This window comes from Vanessa cardui, chromosome 8 (genome assembly GCF_905220365.1).
Source record: "Vanessa cardui chromosome 8, ilVanCard2.1, whole genome shotgun sequence".
Classification (NCBI taxonomy): Eukaryota; Metazoa; Arthropoda; class Insecta; order Lepidoptera; family Nymphalidae; genus Vanessa; species Vanessa cardui.
The window spans coordinates 4,010,894-4,024,163 of NC_061130.1; the positions used below are offsets into that span (position 1 = coordinate 4,010,894).

Genomic DNA, 13,270 nt, shown 5'->3' on the forward strand with positions numbered 1-13,270 from the left:
ATAAAATTGGCGTGTCTGTTTGTAACATTAAAATAGCCCTTTTTTACTCAATGCACATGTATTTATACACGGTACGTAGACCAAGATAACATTTTTACAATTTTTGTCGGTCTGTCTGTCTGTTTGTTCCGGATAATCTCTGGAACGGCTGGAGCGATTTTGACGGGCCTTTCACTGGTAGATAATTGATATAATAGGGAGTAACTTAGGCTATAATATTTTTTTTGATATATTCAAAGGCGTACAAGGTCGCGGGCACAGCTAGTCAGATATCAGATTCCATGGAATATCTCATTTAGTTCTAGACTTTGGATTCACAAGCTGTCATTTTTTTTCGGAAGCTGTCACAAAAAAATACAACCAAATATAAATTAGTTCGCTTTTGAGTGTTAACGGAACGTATGAGTAAGCTTTGTATAAAAATACTAAAAGATAATTCAAGTAAAATTAGTTTAATTAAAAATGAAAGTAATATTATTAGTTTAATGTGTGCATGCATGCGTTCATTTGTATAGACTTCTGAGTCATGTGTGTGTAAATTTTTTGTAGGTAAAGTAATCATATTAATAGGAGCTGAGATGGCCCAGTGATAAGAACGCGAGCATCTTAACCGATGATTTCGGGCTCAAACCCAGGCAAGCAATACATATGTGTACCTAATTTGTGTTTATTCATCTTGTGCTCGGCAGTGAAGAAAAACATCGTGAGGAAACCTGCATATATCTAATCGAAATTCTGCTACACGTGTATTCCACCAGCCCGCATTGGAACAGTGTGGTGAAATATGTTCCAAACTCTCTCCTTAGTGAGAGAGGAGGCCTTAGTCCAGCAGTGGGAAATTTACAGGCTGTTACTAATGTAATTAAATTTTTATCTTTAATTTAAACATAAATACAAATTTCGATATTACTAGCATTAAGAACGACCAACTCCTTTACAAATATTTATCAGTAAACTCCTTAAGGGATTGTATTTTAAAACGCTGTAACGAATATATTTTACATCAACGAATGCTAAAACTTCGATTTATTTATTTCTTACTTTAAAATGAGATCTTCAATACAAACTTTTATCCCCAATATCATCCCAGATAAAATTATTTGGGACCAAAACAAATAAATGAATCTGTAGTCCTTGGTTTATGAAACTGGTATAGTCTGGATGGAATGCTTGGGGCATTTAGGCAGAGGAGATCTGAGTCACATATTTATAAAAGAAAAATATTAAAATAATATTTTCGACTTAATTATGTTTAATTTCATTTAACGTTCGTATAAATTATTGCTTTGTCACTTTTTGTGACAAAGCAATTTTAGCTTCTAAATGCCTAAAATACTTTATGAGAATTCTGAGTCTGTTTGCATTTAATTTATATTAATGCTTTTTTCATATCTTTGTCAGTAGATAAACGTTTATATTTAAATATTCTCCGTCATGTTTATTAGGTCCCGTGGACACGTGAGATTCCATTACATTTTAATCGATTTATGGATAATGCTAGCGATTTCATTTGTTTTTCATTTCCGCATTCAGCTCTCGAGAGTAGATTTTCATTTTACTTGAAGATTGAAAGCTATGGACCTATACCTAACCTAAAATACAAGCTGATTACGAAAATAATTTATTTGATAAATTGCACTGTTCTAAAGTCTGATGATATTCATAAATAGCTAATTGTTTTTTATTTCACATATTTTTTTCACAATGACTACGTATTATATATACATAGTATACGTGTTCATTTCTTAGTCACTCGGAGTTAGATTGAATAAATGAAAATAAATTATGTATTATGTTACATAATTGTAACGTTGTCCTATATTAAATAGGTTTTTAAAATAGGGCCAAAACGATGCACAAACGAACCATATTTATGGAGGCAGGCAAACCATCTGCGAAAACATTGCCAAGACGACTGTAAAAATCTGCCAAATCATTTATAGCAGACTCCAAAAAGAAACAGTTTATTGATTCGGCTGATTTTTTCATGCAGTTTTAACCCTGTGCCTACTCCGAATACTCCACTGGAAAAAGAAAATCGAATGGAATATAATAAACTTTTTTCTATCTGATGATGCACTGGTTTGTCATGGATGTCTGTGATATCTAAGCTATTATATTCTTATGATTTAATTAACAATATTAATTATATTGTAGGACAATTATAGTTAAAGAATATTAATGTTTAAAATATTTTTTCTGTTTTTAGTAATTGTCACTTAATGATTTTTATAAAGGTTCCACAGTATAAAACATAGTTACTTGGTACCAAAATAGAAATAGAGAGAAACCAAGCTTTTTATATTTGTAAAAATATTACATGAGATTTGTTAATAGTTATATATTAGGAGCATAATCAGTTCTTGATTAATCTACATTAATTTTTTGGCCAAAATTTGTATACCAATTTTGCCATCATTAAAAATGTAATTGTCAAAAATCCATAAGGCAAACTACGATATATTTAAGATCAGGACTAATTATGTTAAATTATTATGTAACTCGGTGGTTCGGTTTTGTACAAGTCCGCCTGCATCCCAACATCCACCTAATCACTCACTTATCATATGTACAATCACCATCAGTATATATATAGACACAATGGGATACAACTTTTTTGTTCCCAAGGTTGTTGTGGCGATACTTCGTACAGCTTCAATGTCAAAAGGCACTGTTGGCGACTTTGCATCAAAAACTAAGGCCTACTGATTTTGTATAAAAAAACATACATTTCTGTCTCGGTAATCATAGAACATAACGGCTTAGTTTCCAAAGTTACTAGCATATTGGCAGTGGCGCCACAAGATCGAATCTTAATGTGGGCAAGATACAGTTTGCGAGGCTTTTGTTTTATAATATTTTTACAGTACTCTGATCCCAATGTTATATTGTACTTTTTAAAATTTCGGACGCGAGGCCCTTTGCACCGCAAGGCCGTGGGTGGTGGCCCAAACCGCCCACGCTTTACGCCGGCACTCCATATTGGTGATGTTCTAACAGCAAATTCAAGTTCTAAATTGTTCTGTTCATTTGTCTACTACGTGAAATACATGGCTATCTTGATTATACGTACGAGCAATCATTTGTTGACTATCTGTTGTATTATTTGTTTTGCCTGCATATGTAAACATTTACGTTAAGTTTGGAGGTTAATTTATTTTAGATTTGTTGTTACTATTGTTTTCATTATAATATCTTTAAACATACTGTAATTATTTATATTTATTAGTGCAAGTGTTTTCGTGAGTCTGCATGTGTCTAATTTCAATGAAATTTTGTCACATGTGTATCTACCAACACGCATTAGAATAGCTTGGTGAAATATGCTCCAAATCTCAAACGTAGAGTAGGATTGGCTCAGCAGTGTGAAATTTTCAGGCGGTTAATGTAAAATGTAAAAAATGTCTGTTTTGACTAGTTACTCTTACATATTGTATTATTGTTCTTATATTAATTAATAAACAATCTTTAGTAAATAATCTCAAAATTCCCAAGGATACCTGGCAGAAATCTCTTATAAAAGATAATTTATAATTGTTGTGGTTTTTTAATTGTTTTGTACATTCAAAAATAATTTAAGAACACAAATATTTTGTATCTCAATTTAGATGTGTTTACACATACAATCAGTTTTATAGCTACTCAGTATTCTGAAGAACTATTTACTATAATGTATTGCAAATATTACTTCCTTAAAGAAATAATTACATATTACCCATAGACCATTTCTACGAGCCACTTCCTTAGGATATAATAGTGCCCAAGTATATTATTTAAGAAACTCTCATAATTCAATTGACCGGAAAAATATGAAGATAACATTACGAAAATATGAACAGAAGCAATGACTTTTCAATTTCCATTTATAATTTCCATAATCCCAGCTACTATTAAGAATTTTTTGTTTGCTTAGTGTTATAATACAAAACCGCAATCGAGCTATTAAAAATATTAATATAATGATATAAAACCTTTCATATTTAATCCATATTTGAAAAATATATTTTTAGACAAACCTTTTAGATACATTTGTCCTTTTATTAACACGGTCCTTACTAATCTAAGTATAATCAAGGTATTAAGATAAATTAGTTAAAGTCATAAGAGTAGTATGCCAGTGCTTATAAACTATTCTGATATAAATTTTTAATTGGTGGGGTTTTTACAAGCCCCTCTGGTATGGGCTACTAATTTATCGTTTATTCTACCGTCAATAATAGATATAGTCATACTTAGTATTATAAATATATTTAGGTTAAAAGGTTGAATAAGCCAGTTTAACTACAAGCAAAAGGGACAAAATGTCTTAGTTCCTCCTGAAATGATTGACTTAGTTTAAGCTCGGCAAGTTCTGTTATATCCGTGTGATTAATTTGTATTTATAATTCGCCTCGTTTTCGATGATGAAGGAAAACATAGTGAGGAAACCTGCACGTGGTGCATGAGAATCTGCCACGTGTAACCCGCATTGGAGCAGCGTAATGGAGTAAACTACAAAACCTACTAAAACAGGGTAGGTTTTTGCTCAGCTGTGGGACATTTATTAGCTGTCACTTCAGTTTTTTTAGTTTTCTTTATTATATTACATGAAAACAGTTTTATATAGTGTAATATGTGTAATTTATTAAGATATATAAATTTATTATTATTTTAAATTTAGACATTAAGATAACGTCTCTGCTGGCGGTCTGTTTAAAGGTAAATACGATTGTAAATGATTTTAGCTTGTAACAATAAAAAGCTATACTAATATACTTGGTGGTAGGGCTTTGTGCAAGACCATCTGGGTAGGGACCACCCACTCATCAGATATTCTACCGCTAAACAACAGTACGCAGTATTGTTGTGTTCCGGTTTCAAGGGTGAGTGAGCAAGTGTAACTACAGGCACAAGGGACATAACATCTCAGTTCCCAAGGTTGGTGGCACATTGACGATGTAATTAATAGTTAATATTTCTTACAGCTTCATTGTCTATGGGTGATGATGACCACTTATCATCTGATGGCCCATATGCTCGGCAACCAACCAAAAAAAAAAGAATATTATAAATGTGAAAGTAACTCTGTCTCTCTGTCCGTCCAACTACCAAACCAACGCAACGAATTTGATGAAATTTGGTGTGCAGCGAACTTGAACTCCAGGAAAGTCATTCCTACTTTTTTACCTATCACATGACAATCTCGTATTTAATAATTATGTTCTTAGTGGCGTGTTTTCTATACCTGAATATTTTTAACATACTATTTCATAACTGATTTATTTCATTTGATTGCGTGCAACATTAAGCACTGTAAGAACTAGCGCGCACGGGTGATTTTTGTAACGGTGACTGTTTCGTCAGTTTTGTCGAGTCCAGTATATGTATGGAGTTGCGCGCACGTTACGACTTGACAATTGGGTGACATTTGAGTTCGGTAGCGACAAATTTGTCACTCTCGTCGCCAGTCTTGCGCTATCTGCATTTTGACTGCCGACTTTGGCGCGCACAAATGGCGTCACCATCTATTCAAAACGTAAACATTCGTGAAGACGATACTGATAATGATGTTCTAATAGAAGAAGTGGAAAAGAGACCAGTTCTTTATGATAAAAAATTGAAAGAGTATTCAGATATTCACGTGAAAATTAAAGTATTTTTTTGCCCAGTCTCACGAGTTCACAGAGAACCACCGTCTCTTCGAAATCCATAGTGACAAATGACACTTCGATATCGAAAATGTTTTGTCACTGTCTCTATTAATGAGCGCACTCCACTTTGGAAACGTGTGACAGTGACAAACACTTTAAAGTCACCGTGACAAAAATCACCAGTGCGCGCTAGTTCTTACGTTTTTACGGCGAGTAGCCGCACTAAACATACCGATTTCGTGTGAACAATCAAGTTGAGAGGATCGTAAATGGAAAAAAATATATTGGGCTTTCATTAATTCACGGGTCTCTTCGGGACCAAGTTATGGCCCGTTTCTTTTTCTCATTTATATACATGAAAATGATTTGCTTGATCTCTTGGTTGCGCGTTTGTTTAGTTATATATAAATATAATTTTATTCGTATATTTCGATAACACCACGCAAATATAATTAGAAAGTATTTGTGTTACAATTGTATTTTCGTAAATATATTAAGTACATGTTACTGTTAATCCACTCCTTGGCATGAGTGCATTAATAATCAACAATTTGTTAAGTATATATTTATACATTGGTGTCAAAATCAAAACCAGAATATTCTTTATGCAAGTAGGCTTTAAGCTAGCTAGCTATAGGTTTTACAATATACGAATACATATTTATAACAATTTGAGAAAAAGATTTCCCAAATAACTTACATTTTTTAGTAGATTTTGACAGAAGATTGAAGAAGATTAATAGAAGAAATGCACATGCAATTTCGAACTTTTCCGTGTGTGTTTTTAAAGGCTGTAATTATGTAAAGCGTTGATTGTATCTCTTAAAGTTAAGAGTTATCCATAAAAGCGTACAAGGACAGTTTTTAAAACCGAGATATTAATATCTGTTCAGTGTATTACAGACAGTTTCAAAAAGTGACTTAATACTCTTTATAGATAATATAGAAAGATAATCTAGATATAATCAAAATTTAAATAACTTCAGTAAGTTATATTATATATTGAATTATGAAGTCTGTAAATTTCCTACTGCTTGACTAAGGCCTCCTTTCTCTATGAGGAGAAGGTTTGGACTGTATTCCAACACGAGATAGATTATATACACAAATTAAGAACATGAAAATTCAGTTATGTTTGCCTGAGTTTGAACCCGCATTCATCGGGTAAGATGCACGCGTTATAACCACTGGACCATCTCGGCTCATTTACAAATCAGTGGTATATAATTTTATCTTTTGTGGTTTTAAGTTATACTAAAATTGTTTATTAATTATGAGATATACGATAATAATATATACACGATTAGGACATAATATACAGCCTACCTGTACTACTATCTCTATGACCTAGAGAGCAATTGTATTGAATATAGCAATATTCAATATTTCTTTATTAAATAAACACCTATTAATATCAAATTATTTCTTAAAACTTTCTCATTGATACGAGTGTTTCATTTAATAATCTAAGAAATCTGTTTGTTATTTTCTATTGTAACATACGAGAAAATTAAGCTTCACAGTTTTAATGCCATGCGTTGTTAAACATTTACAAAATGTCAGATGGTTAAAAATCTATAAAATAACGTGTTAAACATATCAAGATACATTATTTATGTAATTTTGTCTAAGTACAGATATACCAGTGTATTCGATTCTACATTTTAGTTAGTATTAAGATTATTTTTCAACAATGGACGTGTTTTGTAGTGAGGTCTCTGCGCAATTTTGATGCGCAAAAATTTTGATTGAAAGTTGGATATGAATGTGAAATTATCGACTCCATAATATTATTTAGAATACAATCATAATGTAAATATAACAGTATTATAGGATTTAACATATACGAACAATATTTAATGTAGATTTGTTGTTGGACTGATAAACATTTTAATTTGACGGAAATATAATTGATAACGCGTTCCGATATTTTTTGTTTGAATATTTCAAAGTGAAAATTCGGTATATAAATAAACATTTCGTATTAATTAGGTAAATTTTGTGAAATACTTGTCTAATCTGAGATGTTAAGTTAATCAATACTCAAATAATGGCTTCCGTGGAAAATATTCCGCTTTTACTAATAGTACTTACTTAGATAGTATAGTTTTTATATTAAATGCTTAAATTAAACATGATGTTATATAAAGACGTTTACGTTCAATCTGCATTTATTGTATCTCTCACGTGTTTTTTTTTATTATTGTGATACTCAAAGAAATAATTATATTCAGTCTACACAAAAATATATTTTCTTTTATAAAATATAAATTACGAAATTATTCTTATTGAAATATGTGTGTATATAATAGAAAAATCTTACCTTTTTTTTATAAATCAGCTAAAGTAAGTATGTATTGTTTTTTAAATATCCCATCATGCAAAATTCACCTTAACAGTGATCGAGGCTCTATCGTATACAGCCGTTTAAGCGCGGGATACGCCTTGAACTAAACAGTGGCGCTTCAGAATGGAAACGGAATCATAAGGAACTGTTCAAAGAATACGATACACGCAGACATTAATAATATAAAAATTAAAATTAAAATATTTTACATCAGAGAAATATAATTATAAGACAACCTTATTAAATATAACGTCTAAATTTTATATAATATACTAATTTATCAAAAAAAAAAAAAAAAATTAAACAACAATATTTATCTATCAAAGATCTATTTTTTTATTATATAATTCTACATAAAATATCTAATAATAATATTATTATTGTTTTCAATTAATAAAGGGATTATTAATTAACATAAAAAGGAGTTAGATTCAGCACACAATTATCAATATATGACGAATGAGTTTTTAATGTTGGCTGTATAATGATATACATGAAAGCGTATTATAATGCATAATATTACAGCTTTGCATAATATAAAATAGCGCTGAAGTCGCTTTATGTTGACTTGTGACACTGGGTGTTGCCAAATCTCATTGATTTTTGTACAGCTTTGTTCTTCAAGTCTACGGCTTCATGTTATAGATTCTCTTAAGTATAATCGTTGGCAACCTGCCATTTAAAAATAGTATGGCCTAAAAAGGTTTTATATTTGTATATTTAAAATATATTCTTTTTTTATGTAAATCTATTATTATGAAATTGTATTATAGGAATTGTTAATGTTTTACTTCCATTAAAATATAATTTATGTCATATAACATATTGTTTGAATGAGCCTATATTATACAACTATTCCAAATTATTCCTAAAGCGTCATCTATGAAATTGTTAGTTGGGGCTGTGGTTCTTATCGAGACTCTGGCTGCTGACCTCTGTTATAGACTTGGAAAACGTTTTCATTGGGAAGCTTTCCTCGTGTCATGTTAAGGTTTTAATTTTAGTTACACTGGTGTTTCGATAGATGGCGCTGAGTTTATATAAATAATGTAAATCGAATGTAATATTTAAATTTTTAAATATATGATCGATTATAATAAGGATTTAAATAACTAGGTTTTATTTATTTTTAAATTATTCATTTATAACATCGCATTATTTAAGTTTTTTTTTTTAATGAATCTCGCTTGATTTTTTCTCATGGGGAATCCAAGGTTGTATTAAGATAAATTACCCTTTTTCGAATGAACCCTTTTCTCCGGCATAACATAGACTCGTATATAAAAAAATGTAGAATCATTTTTTTCATACTATAAAACGAACGATGTATATAACTGTGAATATGATTATTATATTATATACATATATTTAATACGAAAGATAAGGACAAGTTTAAATTAGCGACCAATAAACCACCGTTTTAAAATAATAAATGAGGAACGTGTAGAATAAAACCTAATGAAAAGTGACTAGCTGACTACCAGTCGTGGACATCTACAACTCCGGTAGCTAGCAAGTGCATTGCCGTAAAAATTAAACCATTCAGTTTCTAAGACATGATCAATGTAGATTGCTGTCATTGTTATAGTTTTGCCAACTATAAATCAAATTCCTTCACTCAACTTTCAATTATGTATTGATTATTTAGATAGGAAAAGAAAATACTTTGATTCGAGAAGATGTGGGACAGAAAAATGCCGATTTCTTTTTTTAAATAGCGTATCATAATTAATTTGATTTCAAAATACATAATATTCAGTTACGGTCTCGTAATATCTATATACAATAGTAGGTAATACGTATTTGTATTAAATGTACTGTATTTGTAACTTCGTGACAAAAATAAGTTTTTATGTTAGGCTGTATAAATTAAGACCCATGACAAAAAAAAATCTTCAAAAGGGATAAAATAAAGTGTTAGAATTTTCCCTCCCGATACGCTATATGAGTAGTTATATTATTGACAGAATCTGATCTCCACGAGCGAAATAAACATCACAGCGATCAATCCTCAACGATTGTGACACGCGTCTTGTGATTCCTTTGTTACGAGTGCCCATTCAAGAGCTACGGCGAAACTGTATTCTATATATTGCTTTCGTGATTGTTTCTTGAATTATACCGACGAAATTGTTAAAGAAAACGAATGTCAAGTAGAGAAATGAATCTTATGTTTTTGCTTTTCATCTAATTTTCAAATTTCATTAAATAAAATGGTAAAAATTTGCTATCATATTTCTTAGTGACATTTTCTAGTTGAGCGTCTATTGGTGAAGCTTGCCTATTTTTTTAATGTTTTTTTAAGGACTTTCTGCAAGGTCTTTCAGATGGGTACCTATCCAGACTCATCATATATTCTACCGATAAGCAGTAATATATATATATTTTTATATGTATTAATAGGTGGCAAACGAGTAGGAGGCTCACCTGATGGAAAGTGACTACCACCGCCCATTCCGATGTCGATGTGCAACGTAACGGCCTTTAAGGAAGGTGTATGCACTTCTCTTGAAGGTTTCCTAGTCGTATCGTTTAGGAAAAATCGACGGCAAAAGCTGGTTCCACATTCCTGTATGAAGGGTGAGTGAGACAGGGTAGCGACATTCACATTGGATGATGTAAAGAATAGCTAAAACATATAAAGTAATTGTTAAAAATGTCTATGAATGGACAATACCAGAAGCCGGATCATATTCTCGTCCGCATAATTACATCTTAAAAATACATTGAACTGCCATTATACCATTTGCCATATTATTGATGTGCTGCTGTTTCAGCTGGCTGCAGATTACATATAATTTTAGTTTAAAACATTCTCTAAGGAAAAATACACAAGTGGTGTCGATTGCAAAAATACATAACATCATGTAATAAGCTACGTATATAACTATAATATTAACATCAGCTGTAACATACTATTATTGGATAATACCTTGCCTACTGTCTCCACTGGTGCCAGGAAGGCTAGTTCGATTTTAGCCCAGAGGATTGGAATTGCGATTCAACGGGAAAATGCTGCTAGCATTCCACCATCATTCCACGCGGTCGAGATTTATACAGTCATCATCATCATCATTATCATCATCATCATCATCATCATACTGTTGGACATAGGCCTCTCCAAGTGCACGCCACTGTGGTCTTTCTCCGGCTACTCGCACCCAGCTCCTGCCAGACGCCTTGCGTAAATCGTCACTCCACCGTGCCTGAGGACGTCCTACACTACGTTTGCCGAGACACGGTCTCCACTTTAGAACGCGTTTACCCTAATGGTTGTCGGTTCTGCGACAAATATGACCAGCCCACTGCCACTTCAGCTTACTAATCCGGTGGGCTATGTCGATGACTTTGGTTCTTTGACGGATCACCTCATTTCTGATGCGATCCCTCAGAGAAACGCCGAGCATAGCCCTTTCATACATTTGCCATTTATACAGTAACTATTTTTAATTCATATTTGTATACATTTAAGCACTTAATGTTATTTTGTCCCAGTATATATTTTCATCAAAGAATACTTCCACCCGAGTATAATAAATACAAAATAATTTTATTTAAAGCATTTAATATAAATACGAAACCATACTTTTAAGATTAAGAGCGAAGATTAATTGTGATCCCGGCTTTTACCAGAACTCAATTTGGTTTCTTAAACTTGCTCCCGGTTAAACATTGGATTAAAACACTCTTGAATCTTACGTTAACAAAGTTTGCACTGTTTACAATATCTCGTTACAAAATGGCTACGGTGAACTAAATAAAATAAATAATATATAAATTAGTTTTGTACTTCAACGAAATTAAATACTAATATTGAAAAATCGAAGCATTTGTTTGTTTTTGTTTGGACGGGATAATTTCAGGCACTGATCTGCTGATCTACTGGTTGGATTTGAAAAAACTTTCAGTGTTATGTAGTACATTAATTGGGAAAAGTAGTATGATATGTTACGACCAATGCAGAGTAAGTAAGCAGAGTATTGATGAAAAATGTTATAAAAAAAAATAATCTTTTTTAGGACTTTCGTCGTGTGCGATATTTAAATGGTTTACACAAACAGTTTCGCACAAATCATGTATGACAGAATTTCTAATGTAGTCTAGTGAAGTCGAAACGAGCAGTTAAATCTATATTTTTAATATTATAAGTGTGAATGTAACTCTATCTGTCTGTCTGTCGCTCTTTCACGACCAAACTGCTGAACTGAATTTGATGTACCTTGGTATGAAACAAATTTGAACTCTAAGATAGGACATAGGCTATTTTTTGCCTGACGCATGGCAGCTAACACTCCAAAACGCCAGCGAGGCCGCAGCCGACTACTAAAGTAAAAGTAAGTAACAGGCCGTAAATTTCCCACTGCTGGGCTAAGGCCTCCTCTTCCGTAAAGGAGAGGGTTTGAAAAAAAATCCACCACGCTGTTCCAATGCGAATGGTAGAATGCACATGTGGCAGAATTTGTATGAAATTAGACACATGCAGGTTTCCTCATGATGTTTTCCTTCACCGCCTAGCACGAGATGAATTATAAACACAGATTAGGCACATATATATAGTGGTGCCTGCCTGGGATTAAACTCGAAATCATCGATTAAGACCACGCGTTCAAACCACTGGGCCATCTCAGCTTTTAATAACCCTTTATTTTTTTTACTTTAAAAAGTTATTTACTGTTTACTGTAAATATATATTTGGTAAGTATCCGAGCAATGGTAAGGTTTTATTAAATCCTAGTAGTACACAAGCATTTTGAGTTTGATCGGCCTCGTTCGCACCGCTTTTAATACAACCGAACGATACAAATAATTTTCCTGCAAGGTTTTTCTAATTTAATCCCCAAAATATGGGTAAACGAAATAATAATTTTATAAAGTTTGGCCAAAAGCCAGCGATTATTAGTCTTATCTCGGTAAGTGGATAATAAAAACTTATTTAAATCCATAATATATAATAACGTAAACGCAAACTTCTCATCTACTTATTAAGGCTAATGGAGTTAATAAGTGACGTTATCTAAGTGATAAATATCAATTATTATGATGAAAATTCCTTCAGCACACGATCCGATTTACCGATATCTTCTATACATATAATAAAATTGGAGTGTCTGTTTGTAATGTTAAAATAGCCCTTTCTTACTCAATGCATATGTATACACGGTACATATACCGAAATAACATTTTTTACAATTTTTTTTCGCGATTCAAATCCGTTATAGCTAGTTTTATTTCAATGTGTAATCGTGAAAATTTAAGACAACATTTTATCTGTCTGTTTGTTCCTGCTAATCTC

The 13,270-nt window shown here is 32.0% G+C and overlaps 1 protein-coding gene across 1 annotated transcript in view; it reads right to left on the reverse strand.

The window, feature by feature from the left end:
• LOC124531760 (synaptotagmin 1) overlaps window positions 1-8,080 on the reverse strand; it is a 32,550-nt gene extending 24,470 nt beyond the window's left edge. Inside the window, exon 1 of the mRNA XM_047106275.1 lies at window positions 7,954-8,080. The gene's annotated coding sequence lies outside the window, so the exon portion shown is untranslated. The remainder of the gene's footprint in view (window positions 1-7,953) is intronic.
• Window positions 8,081-13,270: the final 5,190 nt, after the last annotated feature.